Source organism: Triticum dicoccoides, chromosome 4B (genome assembly GCF_002162155.2).
Source record: "Triticum dicoccoides isolate Atlit2015 ecotype Zavitan chromosome 4B, WEW_v2.0, whole genome shotgun sequence".
Lineage (NCBI taxonomy): Eukaryota > Viridiplantae > Streptophyta > Magnoliopsida > Poales > Poaceae > Triticum > Triticum dicoccoides.
Window position 1 is genome coordinate 530,899,521 of NC_041387.1, and position 24,085 is coordinate 530,923,605.

Here is a 24,085-nt window from a genome sequence, read left to right on the forward strand (position 1 = left end):
AGATCAAGGAGGCTAAACCCTAGAAGCTAGCCTATGGTATGATTGTTGTTGTATATATCTATCGACTAGCCTGGCCCCGGTTTATATAATGCACCAGAGGCCTAGGATAACAAGAGTCCTAGCCGAATACGCCGGTGGGGGAGGAATCCTTGTCTTGATCGCCAAGTCTTGTTGATTCTTCCTTGTATGCGGCAGCTGTCTGGACAGGCCCATGAGTATACGGCCATGGGGGTCCTTGGCCCAATCCAACTGATCGGGAGATGATGTGTTGAGTACCCCCTAGTCTAGGACACCGTCAGTAGCCCCCTGAACCGGTCTTCAAGTTAGGGACGCTCCTCGATTCTTCCAAACTGTTCTTCATCTTCGGCTGCCGGTCTTGAAAACTGGTTCAACAAATCTTCTCATCTTCTATCTTGAGGATCGCCGAAATGCATTCGACGAGTTTATACGTCGGGTATCCGAGGAGCCCCTTTAAGTTTCTGGCCTTTATCAATGCCTTATTATTTTTATGCCACACCTCGGGTTCGAAGTTGTTCCCGGGTGGCAACGTCCTCTTCCGTCCGAGCTCCAACACCGGACTGCATTCGAGGTATCTTTTGCAGCCGAGCACCAATGCCGAACTGCTTCCCAGTTCTAACGCCGGACTATGTATCCGAGCTCCAAAGTCGGACGGTATCCGAGCTCCAACGCCGGACTATGTATCCGAGCTCCAACGCCGGATTGTATCCAAGGTGTCGTAAATCACCTTGGTTCAAAGAAGTTTGAAGGAGTTTAGCCGAGCTTAATGCCGAAAGTGCCCTCTATGGAGCCAGCCACTAGCGCCCGAGTTTTACGCCAGACTGCTTCTAAGGTGGTGCACCACCCCGAATGTGGGTCGATTTTTGTCAATATTTTTTGACTGGTGCAATTTATTCTCTGCCGAGATACATAGCCAGTAGCCCTCAAGGTGGGTATCAGTCTAAAACTCGAGATGCCCATGAAGGATGACATAAGACCGCTGATCCCCGTAGCTGCTGAGACTCAAGTTGATTTGCAAAATCGGTCTGAGGATCAAGTCCTAGCTCGGCAGAATACTTCAGGACACAAAAAGCAGCGTGCTCAGTTCTCAAGACTTAGGTTGGGTGCGGCCGACCAACCTGAGGATCAAAATCTCCTCGGAAACTGTATTGCACTTAAAGTTTTCTACATAGAACAGGCAATGCAATAGCCCCCGAGACAATGGTCGGGTGGCAACACTAGATCAGGGGATTGATGTGCCCCTTTAATATTTGTAAATAATAAGCCCGAAGCCCAGTAGCCCCCGAGCCTTAATGCGGGCACGAGAGGCCGAATTAAGGATCGATATCCATAGTAAAATCACAAATTATGTGTAATGACTCTATTTATCCAAGTACTTTATGTCAATAAAGCTCGAATCCGTACTGTACAAAACTTTGTTGATCGACCATCAGCTTCCACCTCCTCGGCCAATAGCTGAGGAGTGTTTGTCCTACTTTATAAAGCCTTTATGAGGGCAAAGATTGACAACAAACAAGGCAATCTGGCCATACAGTTTTATAAACAAAGGTACGCGGAGAGATATGTTATATTACTGTTTAACAGAAGAAATGTCTTCCAAAGAAAATAGTCCCCCTATCGGTTCCTTTCTCTGGGTTGTCATGCTAAGCATGATCATGAAACCTCAACTCCAATGTAAGAGCAAAATATCGAGGATTTAGTTTGGGAGGCCAGTTAATAGCCCCCGGTAGTGTTCGGCGACAGTCGAGGTCAAGCCGGAAACACTTCGGCCAATGTTATGAATGGCCCGTCATTTAATATAGTCATCGGATCGCTGACCAGTTTACACCTATTGTGACAGTCAGTTTTCAGCTTTCTCCACTGAGGTGCTTGACCATGCGAGCTGGAAGCACAATCGCAGTGGTTCTCCCTTTGCACACTTAGCCGAACAAAGCGAAACGTAGGAGGCAAGCGTGGGAGCCGGGCAACCCAACTATTGATCGAAGACACAGTTCGAAACTGATGCATATATAGCAATATCCGAGAATGTTTTTGCCGAATCTCTAAAGGTGTCCGGCGTTGCACTGCGAGACTTGTGCTAAAAACACACAAATAGTTCAAAAGTGCCAAAAGCTTGGAAAACCAAAAAAACGTCAGTAAAAACATGACGTCCGAACAAGATCAAGTGTTCGGTGCCAATCCGAAAATTGGACTTTAGAAAAAAGTGCTTCTGTCGTGCTTTGACATGACACATCCTATCTCAAGACTTCAAGCGGGTCAGCCTACGTTTCAGTCTCCCATCCCGAAGGCGGAGTACTTCTCATTAGGCCATTTTAAACTAAACTGTAGCGGTTTTGAGAGAGAAATTAGGCTCCCCGGCTAGTGACCGCACACTCGTGTCGAGAAAAGGAGTGACAAATAATAATAAAAACTCTGCAACGACTAAGAAGAAAAACACTTATCATAAAACGGCTCATATAAATTTAAGAGCCCCCAAGTGACTTGGGTAAAAGAATGATTGCATGTACCGAAGTACTTATATCATATCTATGTTCAACCGAACTTTAAACGCGTCTTAACCGGCCGTCGGCTTCTCCCTCTTCGGTCAAGGACCGAAAAGTGTTATGTACTCCATCTATCGAGAATATCGACGGTGTTTCCAATAACCAGGCAATCAGGCCATAAGGCTGTAGCAGACAAAGCACGCTCAGGGAACTTATGTTATATTACTGCAAAGAGTAAGAAGCATCTTCGAAGAAGATAGTACCCCCACCGATACCTTTCTTCGGTGCTCATTGTTATTATGAGACTTGTGCAATTGATTTTTTGTACTCATGAGTTCCGTTGTGTGCCGACCATGATTGAAATCAATAAGAGCGCTAGCTTTCGGCTTCACCCAGTCTGAGGTCCGGCTCGGTTGACCCGATCGTGACAATCGCAGATGTGCTCCCTTTACTCCCTAGCCGAACAATCGGGAACGTAGGGGTAAGCATAGGAGCCAGGCAACCCAGCTTGCAAATCTCTTAAGTCAATAAGGTGCATATTGTGCCGTAATACACGAACAAGGAACGAAGCCGTACAAGTATAACCATATGCAAGAGAAAAAAGCTTCATGAAGGAAGCCCCCAAGTAAACGGGGTATTTGAATTTGCGCGTCACAAACAAAGTTTGGATAAGGAAATTTTTACAAGCAACTTTTTTCCAAAAAAGTATAATGCTTGGTCGAGCTGAACACAAGTTAAAAATTTAAAAGTTTGAGCATGAAGGCAACTTAGCTGGTTAATGTGTTCGGTATTGATGACGCGGTCCGAGCTTGTAGCGGGACAAGGTTCATCCCCCAAGCCGGTACCGAGGTGGCGGAGCGAAGAGCTTGGCACTCTGAAGTGGTGACATAGAACAGGCAATGCAGGACGGCAGGGTGATGCCGAAGTCCCCGGCATGGGGTAATGAAATGTTGACGAAGCCCCCCGTCTAGCCGAGGTGACGCCAAAGGATATAGTCCGGCTGGATCATTTTCCTGTGCACAAAAATAGTGCAAACCGGAGATAATAGTAATAAAAAAACAAAAAATTCGTTGCATAACAAATAATTTATGCAAAGTGAGTAGTAGAAGAAATATGGCCTGGAGCTAAAGTCAATGTCGATGCCGGGCGGCGGCGTGATGCGGTAAAAGCATGGCAAGGCCTGAATTCACAGGTCGGTTCGAGTTCCGGATGCGGCGTTCGCCGGACTATGTACGGAAACTGACCGAACCACCATGCGACCATCGTTAATGCAGCCACCATTTGATAGACCTGCGTACATATGACGGACAAACCAGAGTATAATTCATTGGGAAAAATGAACCCTAACAAGCAAAACATATTAGGATTAATAGCACCTGGCTTATTTGTTGTAGTAATCCGAAGAAAGGTGATTCCCAAAATTGGGACTCGATCCGCACACATATCGCCTGATGGGCGATAAAGCAACGGCATGGCGATGCTGGCAAAGGTTGGCTCGCCGAGGCAAAGCCCTCGGTCCAGCTAACGTGACGGAGCTGGTCGGCCAGCGACACCGAAGTCTCCGGAGTAGGTTGATGAAGAGATGATGAAGCCCCCGGTCCAGCGATGCAGGTCGTGACGTGGTCGATGCCGACTTGATGAAGTGACCGTGTGGCGATGCAGGTGTGCCCACTCCGTGTAATCCGTGGGGCGGCGATGTTGGTGACGATTTATCCTTCGCGATTCCGAACTATTATTCGGCTGGATGAGATGATGATCCGACGAAATTGAGCTCGGCTCAACAAAGCGACGACGTGTCTAACGCAGGTCGGCCGCCGTGGAGTGATGTTGTCGGGCTGGTTTGACACCGGCGCGACGGTGAAGTTCGTATTGCAAGAATACTTTCAATACTACCGGGATGTGTTTGAGAATAAAACACAACACCCCATACAAAAACTTCCTTCAAAAAGGATGTCCGAGATCCCGTTCATAAAGAAGATGAATTCGGGTCGGATTCGTTCTCGCGCAGAAAGTAGATCCAAAATGTGACGCACTAATCGGAAGTTTCCCGGAGTTTGGACAGTCGGATCGAGCTGAATTTTTGGCAGGTGGTAGATATGGTAATTCCGCAGCAAATCAACGGTTGGATCTTCCAAAGGACATCCGAGCTAGATGCTGGATACCATGCCCTAAACTTGTCCGGATTCTCATTCAGTTTCAACAGGGCTCCGGTATATCGGAGATTGCCGGAGATTCCTCCATCGGAACTCGACGAAATTTTTTCAGGGTTGTTGTAGACTTAATTCCGCATAATTCCACCGAAGTATAGACGACACTCAAGGAGGCGGTGGCGGCGGATACAAGTTTGTTGTCCAGAAAAATAGCACGGTCGCCTGAGGGCAATGTTGACGTTGAGCCCCCGAGCTCCATGGATGACTCCTCCATGATCTTGATAGAGATCGGAGTTGATGTTGATGAAGGACCTCATCCGAACATGACAATCGGAGGTAGGGCGCAGTCCTCGGTTAAGCCAAGGTGACCAGTCGAGCTGGTGACGAAGAAGCCGACATCGCAGTTGACCTGCAGTCGAGCCATTGATCCTTTCGCCGATCACACAGCGGAACTCTCAATGAAAGCACCAATGTCGGTGTCAAAACCGGCGGATCTCGGGTAGGGGGTCCCAAGAAGTGCGTCTTAGGATCAATGGTAACAGGAGGCAAGGGACACGATGTTTACCCAGGTTTGGGCCCTCTCGATGGAGGTAAAACTCTACGCCCTGCTTGATTAATATTGATGATATGGGTAGTACAAGAGTAGATCTACCACGAGATCAAGGAGGCTAAACCCTAGAAGCTAGCCTATGGTATGATTGTTGTTGTATATATCTATCGACTAGCCTGGCCCCGTGTCACACCCTAGTTAGCCATGCATTAGAGTGTTGCATCATGTTTACTCTTTCATCAGAAACCTGAAATGGGGATGACAGAACCCCCAGTCCCCTCAGAAACCAATTAGGGTTTACTAAAAACTTTTTCAATGAACCTGAAATGCCCTTCTAAAATGCCCATCATTTTTGTCTTGGTTCAGAACCTTTGCCAAAAGTGATGCACATTTTCCTAGGCCATCTTAGGGTTTTTGAATTAAATCATAAATATTTGAATTTGGGCATTTAAAATTATATAAAATATTTAAATGCTCAAATATCTCCAAACTAAAATGTTTCATGTTGGAAATAATCCAACTATGGACCAAGAGTAGTTTGGTGATTTTAGGAGTTGCCTAAGTATTTTATTTAATTCAACAAAGTTGCAGAAGTATTAAAAAAACAGAAAACAGAAAGAAAATGGAAAAACTTACCTGACGCCTGCTCCCGGCCCACTTGCCGGCCCAGCCCAGCGCCGCTCCAGCGAGCTGCTTGCCGGCCAGGCAGGCAGGCAGGTGCCCGACGGCGACCACAGCGCGCGCCACGCACCTGCTCGCCGCCTCGCCACTCCCCTCGCCCGGTGACGTCGTGGATCGGCCTCCCTCGCTCCCCCGAACCCCCCAGACACCCCCTCTCCTCTCCAGCTCCTCCCCCTCGCGCTCCCCCGCCATGACCGACGCCACCATCGCCGTGCCTTCGTCGTAGCCGTGCTCCCCGCCGCCCGTGCGTCCTCTCATCGTGTCCAGGAGCTCCGCCGCTGTCCACTCCATCGAGCAAGCCGAGCCCCGAGCGCTCGCAACGCCCGAGTCCACCGCAACGACCTCGCCCGAACCGCCGTCGCCGGAGATCCCCTTCAACGCCGTCGTCGCTCCGGTCCATCTCCGGCCGCACCAAGGGCTTCGTCGCACTCACTGTGAGCTTAGCCATCTTCCCCCCCTCCTTTTCTTGCTCCCGAGCTGTGTAGCGACCTCCCGGAGCTCAACCGCAACCACCGCCGTGGAGCTCGTCGCCGACGTGCTCCCGGTCACCCTCCGGCCACTCCACGGTGTCCATCTTACTCACCGTGTCATGTAGCACCTAGCTAGCTACTCCCCGCGCCTCACCGACCCCTCTAGCGTCAAGTTCGTCTTCGGCCGAACCCCGGTGGCCGCCAAAGTCGTCGCCGGCGCCAACTCCGGCCACCCCGACCCCAACGGACTCCACCAAGAGTTGTGGCTCGTCCTCAGCTCCACTCCGGTGGTCTCCGCGATCCATTTGGCGGCCGAAACAGCCAAAACCACTTCCGCCGCCGCGTCGGGCTCGCCGGCGGCTAAACGCCGGTGCAGCCGACCCGGGTTTGACCACGGGTGGGCCCTGGTTGACTCCCCTGAGTCAATGACATGTGGGGCCCAGCCCTGTTAATTAAACAGGTTTAGTTTTAATTAAACTTTAATTAATCTAATCACACTGACACGCGGGACCCACTGTCAGGTTTGACCCGGACGTGTCCCGTTGACCTGCTGACGTCACACTGACGCCAGGCTGACGCAATAATTGATTTTTTGGAATTAATCTAATATAGGAAAATTCCAGAATATAGTTTAAACTTTAAAAATTCATAAATTTTATTCTGTAACTCCAAATCAGACAAATTATATATGAAAAATGATCAAAAAAATCCAATCTATCCATCTGTACTATTTTCATGCATGATTAAACAAGTTAACCTGATGTTTAATACAGAACAAGGAAAAATAGTTTAAAGGGCCATGTTTGAGTTTGAAATTTGAATCTTTGATTCAAATTGGTTCAAACCCTTCTGGTCTTAGTTGCATTAGCCCAACACACTCATATTGCTATGTTTCATGCATGCATCATATTGTTGCACATTGTTTGGTGATGGTTGTGTATCGGTGTTCTTTGCGGCAGGTTCTGCCTCCGAGGAGTATCGTGATTACCCTAACGAAGAACCGTATCAGTGCATCGAACCATCAGGCAAGCAACCAACCATTTGATCATATCGATACAATCCCATGTTCTCGCTCCTGCTCTCTTTTACTGCATTAAGACAACGCGTTTCAAACTGCTGTGTGCTACGGTAGTTGAACCCACTTCCTCTGCATGACCTGTCATTGCCACAGTAACTAGATGAAACCCACTAGCATGTGTAGGAGTTGATTGAGCCATATGAATGTGTTGTTCCTACCTTGCTATGCCAGCTATGCTTAGAGTCGTGTCAGGTCTGGTTCATCTGGGTGATGGGCTAGAGTGAAATGATTATGTCGGTAATGAGAGTGATGTGGTGAACACGATTTGGTAAAGGTATCGATGAGAGGCCATGTAGGAGTACATGGTGGGTTGTTTCATTGAAGCCGACCTTAAGCACTGAGATCTGTATGTGTGATTTAAGAATCAGCTACTACCATGCATTGGGCCCTAAACCAATGGACCCTCTCGGCTTCTTATTTCACCCTAGTTCTCCGTCCAGGAGTTGCAAGTAGTTTCTGGTGTTTGTAGCCTACTGGAGGCCGTGGACAGCGCTGACCGTAGGGGTGGGCTGTGATGCGGTAGGTACGTGGCCGGGTGTACCGAATACCCATTAGGTATCTCGGGAACCCTGTTCACATCGTTCGGGGCCGTATGGGAAACCTCGGCCGGACTCCCTACGGATGGAACCTGGATAGGCGATAAACCTGGACTGGAGGCTTAGGTGATTAGGTAGGTCGTGGCCGACACCCACGTTGGGCTTCCGCTTAAAGGTTGCTGAGTACATGTCGTGTAAACGACGGTAAGTGGTGAGAGCGTGTATGAAGAAGTACACCCCTGCAGGGTTATCATGATCTATTCGAATAGCCGCGTCCGCGGTAAAGGACTACTTGGTTGCCTATACAGTTCATAGACAAGTAAATGGAAACTACTAAAAGCCTCAAGATAAGTGTGAGTGCCGAGGATGGCTCTTCCGTAGGAAGACGGAGGTGGATCCTCGGTAGTGTATTGAATTGGTGAGTAGTGGACTCGTGTACGCAAAACCATTTCAAGTTGGAGTCTCGTAGGTTAGCCTAGCCAAGAGTCAAAGCTGGCTTGCTGCAACAACTCCACCAACCCTTCTTGATAATATGCATGTATGTAGGATCTGATGTAAGACTTGCTGAGTACCTTTGTACTCATGTTGCTATAATTTACATTTTTACAGAAGACGCTGCAACCCCTTCTGATGGGTTCTACGTAGACGTTGACATCAATGAGTAGGCTAAGGCCCGGGTGGTGATCCTGAGCTTGTGAAGGACCACGTAGTATAGCTAGGCTTTCCAAGCCTCTTTTATTTTTCTAGTTGTCTGTACTCAGACAAATTACTTCCGCTGCTGGTTTGTATGACTGTATGACTTGAATGCTGGGTCGTGTGACCCATACCTTTGTGTATGTTATGTATGGCTCTCTCAGCCTTAAATAAAGTACTTATGTCATAGAGTCATGTTGTGATGCCTTGTTGTATTTACACATATCGAGCATATTGTGTGTATGATTGAAATGCTTGGTATGTGTGGGATCTGACTATCTAGTTGTTTATCCTTAGTAGCCTCTCTTACCGGGAAATGTCTCCTAGTGTTACCACTGAGCCATGGTAGCTGGCTACTGCTCTGGAACACTTAGGCTGGCCGGCATGTGTCCTTCTTCGTTCCTGTGTCTGTCCCTTCGGGGAAATGTCACGCATTGAGTACCGGAGTCCTGTTAGCCCGCTACAGCCCGGTTTACCGGAGTCCTGCTAGCCCAGTGCTACAGCCCGGACCCACTTGCTGATGACCGACACGTTCGTTGCTGGGTCATGGATGCCTGTCCCTGTAAGTCTATGCCACTTTGGGTTTACAACTAGTCATGTCAGCTCGGGCTCCTTAACATATGGATGCTAGCGACACTATCATATACGTGAGCCAAAAGGCGCAAACGGTCCCGGGCAAAGGTAAGGCGACACCCGTGGGGATACCGTGCGTGAGGCCGCAAAGTGATATGAGTTGTTACAGGCTAGATCGATGTGTCATCGAGTCGGGGTCCTGACAGCGTTGGCATCAGAGCCGGACTGCCTGTAGGTTCTCCAAGCCAAACTGGTCGATGTTGAGTCTAGAAATTCTTTAGTTATATGTAGGGGAATTGTTTGTGGGTTGGAACGTAAGGCTCTTTTTACTTCTTTATCTTATGACATTCTGATCTGAGTTAGTCTATTCTTCCACCGGGGGTTAAGGAATTAGGATCTTTTTTCTCTATCAGGTTCACGTGTTACTAATCAGTAGTACCTTATAGGTTTGATGGATACGAGCCTAGTTCAGTTCTACTACCACGTTATGTTGTTAGGATGGACTCAGAACTTTGATATGATGATGTTGAGTGTGTATGAAATCCTTTGTCAAATGTCTCAAAATCCTTCTTGAGCATTCACAGCTGTTATGCTGCCGAAATTTTGCTAGAAATTCTAATGCCTTTGCATTATGATTGTGCTTTCAGATGGCCACTCGCGACCTCAATCAAGTGGTTCGCCTGACTCGATGCCTAGATGTACCCGGCCATACTGCCATGTTGGTCAGGGTAATGACTGAGGCCGGATACCGTTGGTATCCTGAGTACATGGTCGAAGAGCAATTCCGAGACTTTAATCAAAGCCAGTATCTCTGCACTGTCAAGATATTTCCATCTTATCCTGGGTCCACCGAGCCCCTTCACTGCTCCTATGGACTCGGGGTTACTATTGAGGTGGATGTGCAGGACGCCGCCTACTTTATGATGACCATCATGCGAGTCAGGTCTGGTCTATTTCGGGACTCTGATTTCCGGTATATGCCAGGATCACTTCCGGGAGCACAAGGGTATCTCCAGGCTATCTATGCTGACCCCACCCAGGAGGATTCACGGACTCGCACCACTGCTGAGATGCTCGAGGATAAGGACCGTGAAAATCGGGCCTTGAGGTTAGAGCTTTTCAATACCCGTGCTGACCATTGGGCCACATTGACTCGGTTTGCACCAGCGGTGCAAGCTGGATATTCGGATATGCGCGATCTCTATCCTGTGAGATCTGCTCTGCCAGACGTGATGGGTTGGCGTGATGTAGGAGGCATCACCCCACCTCGCGGTCCCCGCAGGCCACCGTCTTTTGGTCCAAGACCTCATCCTAGCCCCTATGGTCCACAAGCTCCGCGAGATCGTCTGTTTCCGGATGATCATGTTGAGCTTCCAGGCTATGGAGGTGACTTCTACGAGGACTACTACGGATCGGTCTGAGTTAGTGGTAGTATCACTAGTTCGTGTTAGCTGTGTCGTCTATCGTCCTGCGTGACTCGTGGGATATGACCTAGCTGTATCACCTTCCGGAGGTGTAGAAAAATAATGTATAGGAGCTGGGAATGCCTCCGATGAGATGTAATCCTCTTTTCACCGTAATAGTACCTTGTTTGGTCTTGTACTAAACCCTGTATGGTGTGTATGACGATGGAATAAAGAAGCAGTTTCTGTATCTACCATGTCATACGGATGATCATCTTGCATTCCGAGTTATTCCTTACATTCTGTATCCTATGTCGGAATTTTATCATTCTGACTAAATCATTGTCTTGTTTACCTAGGATGGTCAACACGCGCACTAACCCTGCTCCTCAAGAGCAGGCCGAAGGCAGTGAAGTCAGGAATGCAAATCTGCCTCATCCTCCTTCCCTAGCCGAGGTTATGATGGAAGCCGAAAGAAACAAGCGGGAGACCAACCGTTTGTTGGAGCGTATTGAACAGAACACAGCACACCATGAGAGGACTAACGTGGTGTCACTCAGTGATTTTATCAAGTTACATCCACCCACGTTCCACCACTCCGTCGAGCCTCTCGACGCTGATGACTGGCTTCACAGTATCTCTCACAAGCTGCGTTCCGCGCTAGTAGCTGAGGCTGACAAGGTCACCTTTGCTGCATATCATCTTGAAGGCCCCGCCAGTCTATGGTGGGAGAATTATGGAGCTATGCGCCCAGCGGGCCATGTCACTACTTGGGCTGAATTCAGCGAGGTTTTCCGTGAACATCACATTCCGGAGGGTCTCATGGACCGTAAACGTGAGGAATTTTGCAGTTTCACTCAGGGCCGACTCTCTGTGGATGCTTACAGCAGGGAGTTCGGTAACCTCGCACGATATGCAACTGAGGAAGTTTCTACTGATGCCAAGAAGCAAGCAAGGTTCCGTAAGGGACTTAGTCCTGAGCTTCGCCGCGACCTCCGTCTGCATGAGTGCACATCTTTTCAGAAACTTGTTAACAAGGCCATCAGTGCTGAGACTGGTCAGACTAATTATGACGCAACACGCAAGCATGGCCGTGACATGGGTTCCTCATCCGGTGCTGGTCCTCAGAAGCGCCGCGTGTGGGTGCCCAACACCGCCCTGCCACCCAGGTTCACACCGAGGCCATCTTTCCAGGCGCCTCGCCCTGTTCAACAGTCTGCACCAGCCAAGCCCTATGGGGGTCCAACCAACAATGCTCCTCCACGTACCAGTTCCGTGACTTGTTTCAAGTGTGGGGAATCTGGCCACTATATGCGTGAGTGTCCCCAGACCAACCCCAACCAATCTGCTAAAGCTGTTGGCCGTGGCAAGCCGACAGGGAAAGTGTTCCACGCCAAGCCGGCCACCGCTACACGTGGCCATGTCAACTGTATCTCTGCTGAAGAAGCTCAAGAGGATCCCAACGTCGTTCTCGGTACGCTCCTTGTTAATTGCCACCCGGCATCTGTTCTTTTCGATACCGGAGCCTCTCATTCATTTATATCCGAGAACTATGCTCGTTTGCATAACACCGCATTTTGTGACATGCCATCCACTATGGAAATTTCTACTCCTGGTTCTAGATGGCAGACCTCCAGGGTAAGTTATGGAAATGAAATCCAAGTCGACAGACTTGTTTTCCTTGCATCTTTGATAGCTCTCAAATTTTTAGATATTAATATCATTTTGGGTATGGACTGGATGTCAGCTCATCATGCCAAAATTGATTGCTTCTCTAGGACTGTTCAACTCACTCATCCTTCGGGGAAGATAGTCAATGTCTTGACCCGATTAGCCAAGCGACAATTATATTCTCTTAACGCCAGCCCTTTGCCAGACCTTGAGGACGTTCCGGTAGTCCGTGACTTCCCGGATGTCTTCCCAGAGGAATTGCCAGGTGTTCCACCTGACAGGGATGTTGAGTTCGTAATAGACCTCATTCCAGGAACCGTTCCGATTGCTAGAAGACCCTATAAGATGGCACCACTAGAACTAGCCGAACTTAAGAAACAACTCGATGAGTCCTTGAAAAAGGGTTTCATCCGACCTAGTTCATCTCCGTGGGCTTGCCCCGTCCTATTCGTCAAGAAGAAGGATGGTACGGACCGGATGGTTGTAGATTATCGACCTGTCAATTTGGTCACAATCAAGAACAAATATCCGCTCCCCAGGATCAACGACCTACATGATCAGCTCGCTGGATCCTCAGTCTTCTCCAAGATGGATTTGAGGTTGGGCTACCATCAAATCAAAATCAGAAACGGGGACATTCCTAAAACGGCCTTTGTTACTCGTTATGGCCAATACGAGTACACCGTCATGTCCTTCGGTTTAACCAACGCTCCAGCCACCTTTTCTCGGTTAATGAACTCAATCTTCATGGAGTATTTGGATAAATTCGTCGTGGTTTATCTCGATGATATACTCATCTACTCCAAGAACGAGGAAGAACATGCCGAACATCTAAGGCTAGTGTTGAAGAAATTTCGAGAGCATCGCCTTTTTGCCAAATTTTCTAAATGTGAATTCTGGTTATCGGAAGTGACCTATCTGGGTCATGTAATATCTGGTAAAGGTATTGCTGTTAACCCTGAGCGAGTTCAAGCTGTCCTTAATTGGACTCCACCTGAATCGGTCAAGCAAGTTCGGAGTTTTCTGGGCTTAGCGAGCTATTGCCGTCGCTTTGTCGAAAATTTCTCCAAAGTTGCTAAACCTCTAACCGAACTCCTCAAGAAAGATAAGAAGTTCGAATGGACTCCACAATGTGAGCACAGCTTTCAGGAACTGAAAAGACGCCTGACTTCTGCTCCCGTACTGGTACCGCCAGACTTCTCCCAGGACTTTGTTATCTACTGCGACGCCTCGCGACAAGGACTAGGTTGCATTCTCATGCAAGATCGACACGTAATTGCTTACGCTTCACAGCAATTGCACCCACATGAGGAGAATTATCCTACTCATGATCTAGAGCTTGCAGCCGTAGTCTATGCACTTAAGACCTGGCGACATTACCTCCTCGGTAACCGTTGCGAAATATTCACTGATCACCAAAGTCTGAAGTACATTTTCACCCAACCGGATTTGAATCTCAGGCAAAGACGTTGGGTTGAGTTGATCACAGATTTCGACTTAGGAATAACTTACACCCCAGGGAAAGCCAACGTCATGGCTGATGCGCTAAGTCGTAAATCTTATTGTAACAACCTAATGCTACAACAAAGTCAACCGCTTCTCCATGAGGAATTTCGGAAGCTTAACCTTCACATTGTTCCTCAAGGTTTTCTTTCCACCTTGGTGGCGAAACCTACCCTTACGGACCAGATCATCAAAGCACAGAAGGTAGATCCGGGAATTTCCCGCATCAAGAGAAACATTAAGAAAGGAGTTGCGAATTGTTTCTCCATTAATGATCAAGGGGTCGTATACTTCGGGAATCGACTAGTGGTTCCCAAAGTGCGAAACCTGAGGCGATTGATCCTTAAGGAGGCTCATGAATCTCCTCTCACCATTCATCCCGGTAGTACTAAGATGTATCAGGACCTACGCCAGAGGTTCTGGTGGACTAGGATGAAGAGAGAAATTGCTCAGTATATTGCTAGCTGCGACGTCTGCCGTCGTGTAAAAGCAGAGCATCAACAGCCTGCTGGCACCCTTCAACCCTTAGTTATTCCTAAATGGAAATGGGATAAAATTGGTATGGACTTCATTACCGGTTTTCCCAGGACCAAAAGAGGGAATAATGCTATCTTCGTCGTTGTTGATCGTCTTTCCAAAGTGGCCCATTTCTTACCTGTTCGCGAGAGTATAACCGCTAGTCAGCTGACAGACTTATACATCTCCCGAATAGTGTCTCTCCATGGTGTTCCCTTGGAAATTAACTCGGATAGAGGAAGTCTTTTCACCTCTCGATTTTGGGAAAGTTTCCAAAACGCTATGGGAACCCGCCTTTCCTTTAGCACCGCTTTTCACCCTCAATCGAGTGGTCAAGTGGAACGCGTCAACCAGATCCTAGAAGACATGCTTCGAGCCTCTGTTATCTCATTCGGAATGGATTGGGAGAAGTGCCTTCCATTTGCCGAATTCGCTTACAACAACAACTATCAATCTAGCTTGGGTAAAGCCCCTTTTGAAGTTCTCTATGGACGACGGTGTCGAACACCCCTTAACTGGTCAGAGACCGGGGAAAGACAATTCTTTGGCTCGGATATGATTCAGGAAGCAGAAGAGCAAGTTCGCATCGTTCGTGAAAAGTTGAAAACAGCCCAATCTCGTCAAAAGAGTCAATATGACCGAAAACATAAGGCTATGACTTTCGAGGTTGACGAGAAGGCTTACCTTCGGGTTACCCCTCTGAAGGGAACCCATCGTTTCGGTATCAAAGGCAAATTGGCTCCTCGTTACATTGGACCTTTTCGCATTCTCGCTAAACGAGGAGAAGTTGCCTACCAGTTGGAACTACCTCCGCACCTCTCCAGAGTCCACGATGTCTTCCACGTTTCTCAACTCAGGTGTTGCTTCTCGGATCCTATCCGTGGAGTGGACTATGAAACGCTTGATCTCCAAGATAATCTTACATATCGAGAGTACCCCATTCGTATCCTCGATCAGGCCGAGCGTACCACTCGACGTCATAATATCAAGTTTCTCAAAGTACAATGGTCGCACCATTCTGAGGATGAAGCAACTTGGGAAAGGGAGGATCGTCTTCGACTTGAGTATCCCGCCTTCTTTCCGGAGGAACCCAAATCTCGGGACGAGATTCTTTTGAGTGGGGGTGAGTTGTCACACCCTAGTTAGCCATGCATTAGAGTGTTGCATCATGTTTACTCTTTCATCAGAAACCTGAAATGGGGATGACAGAACCCCCAGTCCCCTCTGAAACCAATTAGGGTTTACTAAAAACTTTTTCAATGAACCTGAAATGCCCTTCTAAAATGCCCATCATTTTTGTCTTGGTTCAGAACCTCTGCCAAAAGTGATGCACATTTTCCTAGGCCATCTTAGGGTTTTTGAATTAAATCATAAAAATTTGAATTTGGGCATTTAAAATTATATAAAATATTTAAATGCTCAAATATCTCCAAACTAAAATGTTTCATGTTGGAAATAATCCAACTATGGACCAGGAGTAGTTTGGTGATTTTAGGAGTTGCCTAAGTATTTTATTTAATTCAACAAAGTTGCCGAAGTATTAAAAAAACAGAAAATAGAAAGAAAATGGAAAAACTTACCTGACGCCTGCTCCCGGCCCACCTGCCGGCCCAGCCCAGCGCCGCTCCAGCGAGCTGCTTGCCGGCCAGGCAGGCAGGCAGGTGCCCGACGGCGACCACAGCGCGCGCCATGCACCTGCTCGCCGCCTCGCCGCTCCCCTCGCTCGGTGACGTCGTGGATCGGCCTCCCTCGCTCCCCCGAACCCCCAGACACCCCCTCTCCTCTCCAGCTCCTCCCCCTCACGCTCCCCCGCCATGACCGACGCCACCATCGCCGTGCCTTCGTCGTAGCCGTGCTCCCCGCTGCCCGTGCGTCCTCTCATCGTGTCCAGGAGCTCCGCCGCTGTCCACTCCATCGAGCAAGCCGAGCCCCGAGCGCTCGCAACGCCCGAGTCCACCGCAACGACCTCGCCCGAACCGCCGTCACCGGAGATCCCCTTCAACGCCGTCGTCGCTCCGATCCATCTCCGGCCGCACCAAGGGCTTCGTCGCACTCACTGTGAGCTTAGCCATCTTCCCCCCTCCTTTTCTTGCTCTCGAGCTATGTAGCGACCTCCCGGAGCTCAACCGCAACCACCGCCGTGGAGCTCGTCGCCGACGTGCTCCCGGTCACCCTCCGGCCACTCCACGGTGTCCATCTTACTCACCGTGTCACGTAGCACCTAGCTAGCTACTCCCCGCGCCTCACCGACCCCTCTAGCGTCAAGTTCGTCTTCGGCCGAACCCCGGTGGCCGCCAAAGTCGTCGCCGGCGCCAACTCCGGCCACCCCGACCCCAACGGACTCCACCAAGAGCTGCGGCTCGTCCTCAGCTCCACTCCGGTGGTCTCCGCGATCCATTTGGCGGCCGAAACAGCCAAAACCACTTCTGCCGCCGCGTCGGGCTCGCCGGCGGCTAAACGCCGGTGCAGCCGACCCGGGTTTGACCACGGGTGGGCCCTGGTTGACTCCCCTGAGTCAATGACAGGTGGGGCCCAGCCCTGTTAATTAAACAGGTTTAGTTTTAATTAAACTTTAATTAATCTAATCACACTGACACGCGGGACCCACTGTCAGGTTTGACCCGGACGTGTCCCGTTGACCTGCTGACGTCACACTGACACCAGGCTGACGCAATAATTGATTTTCTAGAATTAATCTAATATAGGAAAAATCCAGAATATAGTTTAAACTTTAAAAATTCATAACTTTTATTCTGTAACTCCAAATCAGACAAATTATATATGAAAAATGATCAGAAAAATCCAATCTATCCATCTATAATATTTTCATGCATGATTAAGCAAGTTAACCTGATGTTTAATACAGAACAAGGAAAAACACTTTAAAGGGCCATGTTTGAGTTTGAAATTTGAATCTTTGATTCAAATTGGTTCAAACCCTTCTGGTCTTAGTTGCATTAGCCCAACACACTCATATTGCTATGTTTCATGCATGCATCATATTGTTGCACATTGTTTGGTGATGGTTGTGTATCGGTGTTCTTTGCGGCAGGTTCTGCCTCCAAGGAGTACCGTGATTACCCTAACGAAGAACCGTATCAGTGCATCGAACCATCAGGCAAGCAACCAACCATTTGATCATATCGATACAATCCCATGTTCTCGCTCCTGCTCTCTTTTACTGCATTAAGACAACGCGTTTCAAACTGCTGTGTGCTACGGTAGTTGAACCCACTTCCTCTGCATGACCTGTCATTGCCACAGTAACTAGATGAAACCCACTAGCATGTGTAGGAGTTGATTGAGCCATATGAATGTGTTGTTCCTACCTTGCTATGCCTGCTATGCTTAGAGTCGTGTCAGGTCTGGTTCATCTGGGTGATGGGCTAGAGTGAAATGATTATGTCGGTAATGAGAGTGATGTGGTGAACACGATTTGGTAAAGGTATCGATGAGAGGCCATGTAGGAGTACATGGTGGGTTGTTTCATTGAAGCCGACCTTAAGCACTGAGATCTGTATGTGTGATTTAAGAATCAGCTACTACCATGCATTGGGCCCGAAACCAATGGACCCTCTCGGCTTCTTATTTCACCCTAGTTCTCTGTCCAGGAGTTGCAAGTAGTTTCTGGTGTTTGTAGCCTACTGGAGGCCGAGGACAGCGCTGACCGTAGGGGTGGGCTGTGATGCGGTAGGTACGTGGCCGGGTGTACCGAATACCCGTTAGGTATCTCGGGAACCCTGTTCACATCGTTCGCGGCCGTATGGGAAACCTCGGCCGGACTCCCTACGGATGGAACCTGGATAGGCGATAAACCTGGACTGGAGGCTTAGGTGATTAGGTAGGTCGTGGCCGACACCCACGTTGGGCTTCCGCTTGAAGGTTGCCGAGTACATGTCGTGTAAACGACGGTAAGTGGTGAGAGCGTGTATGAAGAAGTACACCCCTGCAGGGTTATCATGATCTATTCGAATAGCCGCGTCCGCGGTAAAGGACTACTTGGTTGCCTATACAGTTCATAGACAAGTAAATGGAAACTACTAAAAGCCTCAAGATAAGTGTGAGTGCCGAGGATGGCTCTTCCGTAGGAAGACGGAGGTGGATCCTCGGTAGTGTATTGAATTGGTGAGTAGTGGACTCGTGTACGCAAAACCATTTCAAGTTGGAGTCTCGTAGGTTAGCCTAGCCAAGAGTCAAAGCTGGCTTGCTGCAACAACTCCACCAACCCTTCTTGATAATATGCATGTATGTAGGATCTGATGTAAGACTTGCTGAGTACCTTCGTACTCATGTTGCTATAATTTACATTTTTACAGAAGACGCTGCAACCCCTTCTGATGGGTTCTACGTAGACGTTGACATCAATGAGTAGGCTAAGGCCCAGGTGGTGATCCTGAGCTTGTGAAGGACCACGTAGTATAGCTAGGCTTTCCAAGCCTCTTTTATTTCTCTAGTTGTCTGTACTCAGACAAATTACTTCCGCTGCTGGTTTGTATGACTGTATGACTTGAATGCTGGGTCGTGTGACCCGTACCTTTGTGTATGTTATGTATGGCTCTCTGAGCCTTAAATAAAGTACTTAAGTCATAGAGTCATGTTGTGATGCCTTGTTGTATTTACACATATCGAGCATATTGTGTGTATGATTGAAATGCTTGGTATGTGTGGGATCTGACTATCTAGTTGTTTATCCTTAGTAGCCTCTCTTACCGGGAAATGTCTCCTAGTGTTACCACTGAGCCATGGTAGCTGGCTACTGCTCTGGAACACTTAGGCTGGCCGGCATGTGTCCTTCTTCGTTCCTGTGTCTGTCCCTTCGGGGAAATGTCACGCATTGAGTACCGGAGTCCTGTTAGCCCGCTACAGCCCGGTTTACCGGAGTCCTGCTAGCCCAGTGCTACAGCCCGGACCCACTTGCTGATGACCGACACGTTCGTTGCTGGGTCATGGATGCCTGTCCCTGTAAGTCTGTGCCACTTTGGGTTTACAACTAGTCATGTCAGCTCGGGCTCCTTAACATATGGATGCTAGCAACACTATCATATACGTGAGCCAAAAGGCGCAAACGGTCCCGGGCAAAGGTAAGGCGACACCCGTGGGGATACCGTGCGTGAGGCCGCAAAGTGATATGAGGTGTTACAGGCTAGATCGATGTGTCATCGAGTCGGGGTCCTGACACCCCGGTTTATATAATGCACCAGAGGCCTAGGATAACAAGAGTCCTAGCCGAATACGCCGGTGGGGGAGGAGTCCTTGTCTTGATCGCCAAGTCTTGTTGATTCTTCCTTGTATGCGGCAGCTGTCCGGACTGGCCCATGAGTATACGGCCATGGGGGTCCTCGGCCCAATCCAACTGATCGGGAGACGACGCGTTGAGTACCCCCTAGTCTAGGACACCGTCAACAGCTATGAGGATGATCCTCAGGTTCCAGACCCAGTCCGTATAGTTGCTGCCATCATCTTTTAGCTTGGTTTTCTCTAGGAATGCGTTGAAGTTGAGGTGGACATGAGCGTTGGCCATTTGATCTACAAGACATTTTGCCAAGGTTTTTAGACTAAGTTCATGATAATTAAGGTCATCTAATCAAATTATTCAATGAACTCCCACTTAGACAAACATCCCTCTAGTCATCTAAGTGAAACATGATCCGAGTCAACTAGGCCGTGTCCGATCATCACGTGAGACAGACTAGTTATATTCGGTGAACATCTTCATGTTGATCGTATCTTCTATACGACTCATGCTCGACCTTTTGGTCCTCCATGTTCCGAGGCCATGTCTGTACATGCTAGGCTCGTCAAGTCAACCTAAGTGTACTGCGTGTGTAAATCTGGCTTACACCCGTTGTATTCGAACGTTAGGATCTATCACACCCGATCATCACGTGGTGCTTCAAAACAACGAACCTTCGCAACGGTGCACAGTTAGGGGGAACACTTTTCTTGAAATTATTACGAGGGATCATCTTATTTAAGCTACCATTGTTCTAAGCAAATAAGATGTAAAACATGATAAACATCACATGCAATCAAATAGTGACATGATATGGCCAATATCATATTGCTCCTTTGATCTCCATCTTCGGGGTGCCATGATCATCTTCGTCACCGGCATGACACCATGATCTCCACCATCATGATCTCCATCATCGTGTCTTCATGAAGTTGTCATGCCAACGACTACTTCTAATTCTATGGCTAACACGTTTAGCAATAAAGTAAAGTAATTTACATGGCGTTCTTCAATGACACGCAGGTCATACAAAAAATAAAGACAACTCCTATGACTCCTGCCGGTTGTCATACTGATCGACATGCAAGTCGTGATTCCTAGTACAAGAACATGATCATCTCATACATCACATATATCATTCATCACATCCTTTGGCCATATCACATCATAAAACACTTGCTGCAAAAACAAGTTAGATGTCCTCTAATTGTTGTTGCAAGTTTTTACATGGCTTATATAGGTGTTCTAGCAAGAACGTTTCTTACCTACGTAAACCACAACGTGATATGCCAATTTATATTTACCCTTCATAAGGACCCTTTTCAACAAATCCGCTCCAACTAAAGTGGGAGAGACAGACACCCGCTAGCCACCTTATGCAACTAGTGCATGTCAATCGGTGGAACCTGTCTCACGTAAGCGTATGTGTAAGGTCGGTCCGGGCCGCTTCATCCCACGATGCCGTCGAAGCAAGATAAGACTAGTAGTGGCAAGAAAATTAACAACATCTACACCCACAACTGCTTTGTGTTCTACTCGTGCATAGTAACTACGCATAGACCTAGCTCATGATGCCACTGTTGGGAATGTTGCATAAAATAAATTTTTTCCTACGTTCACCAAGATCAATCTATGGAGTCATCTAGCAACGAGAGAGAGGAGTGCATCTACATACCCTTGTAGATCGCGTGCGGAAGCGTTCAAGAGAACGGGGTTGAGGGAGTCGTACTCGATGTGATCCAAATCATCGGAGATCCTAGCGCCATACGGACGGCACCTCCGCGTTCAACACACGTACGGTTGGGAAGACATCTCGTCCTTCTTGATCCAACAAGGGGGAAGGAGAGGTTGATGAAGATCCAGTAGCACGACGGCGTGGTGGTGGATGCAGCAGTGATCACGGCAGGGCTTCGCCAAGCTTCTGCGAGAGGGAGAGGTGGTGCATGGGGAGAGGGAGGCGCCAGGGACTTGGGTGCGGCTCCCCCCTCTTTATATAGGCCCCCTGGGGGGGCGCCGGCCCTAGGAGATGAGATCCCCAAGGGGGGCGGCGACCAAGGGGGTGGCTTGCCCCCCAAGGCAAGTGGAGGCGCCCCCCACCCCTAGGGTTTCCAACCCTAGGCGCAGGGGGCCCAAGGGGGGCGCACCATCCCACCAGGGGCTGGTTCCCCTCCCACTTCAGCCCATGGGGCCCTCCGGGATAGGTGGCCCCACCCGGTGGACCCCTGGGACCCTTCCAGTGGTCCCGGTACAATACGGGTGACCCCCGGGACTTTCCCGATGGCCGAAACTGCACTTCCTATATATAGTTCTTCACCTCCGAACCATTCCGGAACTCCCCGTGATGTGCGGGATCTCATCCGGGACTCCGAACAACTTTCGATTTACTGCATACTCATATCTCTACAACCCTAGCATCACCGAACCTTAAGTGTGTAGACCCTACGGGTTCGGGAGACATGCAGACATGACCGAGACACCTCTCCGGTCAATAACCAACAGCGGGATCTGGATACCCATGTTGGCTCCCACATGCTCCTCGATGATCTCATTGGATGAACCATGATGTCGAGGATTCAATCAATCCCGTATACAATTCCCTTTGTCAATTGATACGTTACTTGCCCGAGACTCAATCGTCGGTATCCCAATACCTCGTTCAATCTCGTTACCGGCAAGTCACTTTACTCGTACTGTAATGCATGATCCCACGACCAGACACTTGGTCACATTGAGCTCATTATGATGATGCATTACGGAGTGGGCCCAGAGATACCTCTCCGTCATATAGAGTGACAAATCCTAGTCTCGATTCATGCCAACCCAACAGACACTTTCGGAGATACCCGTAGTGCACCTTTATAGCCACCGAGTTACGTTGTGACGTTTGGCACACCCAAAGCACTCCTACGGTATCCCGGAGTTGCACAATCTCATGGTCTAGGTAAATGATACTTGACATTTGGAAAAGCTCTAGCGAAACGAACTACACGATCTTTGTGCTATGCTTATGATTGGGTCTTGTCCATCACATCATTCTCCTAATGATGTGATCACATTATCAATGACATCCAATGTCCATAGTCAGGAAACCATGACTATCTGTTGATCAACGAGCTAGTCAACTAGAGGCTCGCTAGGGACTTGTTGTGGTCTATGTATTCACATATGTATTACGATTTCCGGATAATACAATTATAGCATGAACAATAGACAATTATCATGAACAAAGAAATATAATTATAACCATTTTATTATTGCCTCTAGGACATATTTCCAACATCGTTGACATATGGTCCCATTCCACATATCAGTGAGACGACGGCGAGTAGTAGGAGTATTTCCGAACCGACGTGTAGGCCGTGGCGCCCCTTCGTGAACCGTGGCAAACTGGCAACCGTCCACCGACTCTTCGCCTTTCCTCTTGATTTGGAACTGCTGTCGCACACTCTTCCTCTCCCTCCTCCATTTTCCTTCAGCCCTTCACCCTTTCTTCTGCCATTGTTCGATCGTCTTCTCCATGGAGGGAACAGGACGGAAACGACCCCATTATTCTTGCCCCGGTCTAAAAGATGACGTGGTGGAGGAACTCATTGATCGGTGTGATGTCATCACCTCGGCTAGCATGGCAGGTTCGTTCAAGCCCATTCTCGACTCAACTAATAACATCATCACAAGGAACCCAAGAGTCAAGGAGCGGTTTGATCTCCCCTATCTTCTTCGCCGTGACCCTGATGACTGGCGCCGTCACAACGGAGGCCTCTCCCTGTGCAAATTGATGCCGCTTGATAATGATACGTATGATGTTAAGATGCCATCGCTTGAGGGTAAGGCTTGGGCAGGCGCAAACGGAGATTGGGTTGTTTACATTGGGTCCAACTCCGAGTGGGAACTTGTGAATGTGTACACTCGTGACCGGGTACCACTTCCAACAATCTCAGCAGACTGCCCAGAGGTTGAGCACACCAGTATTGTACACACGTTCAAATACAATCATGGTGACTATCTTCTATGGAAGATAGCAATTTCTCGAGTCCCCAACCGCTCTTCGAATTACAACAACTATGAAGTTGTTGCTATCTTCGACAAGCTTGTTGCCGTCGTCAGTGGTTTGACTGGATGGATATTGCTCAAAAATCAGTTTATGTACACAGATGAGTACTGTGATGCAATTGAATACGAGGGCCTTGTGTTTGCTGCCACCACTCATGGCACTGTTTTTGCATGGCATCCTCTTTGTTTCGGTACATTTGTCTTCCACCGTAATTATAATTGTTTCATCCACATGCATGCAGGTTAGCAAGTTTCCCTTTAGGCTGGTCATAGTGGGGAGTAACTTAGACTAGTAACATGCATATGTTACTAGTTTATGTTACTACCTCTATAGTGCATAGTATCTTAGATTAGTATCATAGGTGGTCTCATTTATTACCATGCATGACACATAGTAGCATCACATTTATTATGTTACGGTATCTACCTATGTTACTATAACCATCTCTCTCTTCCTTAATTGCCTGCCATATAAGC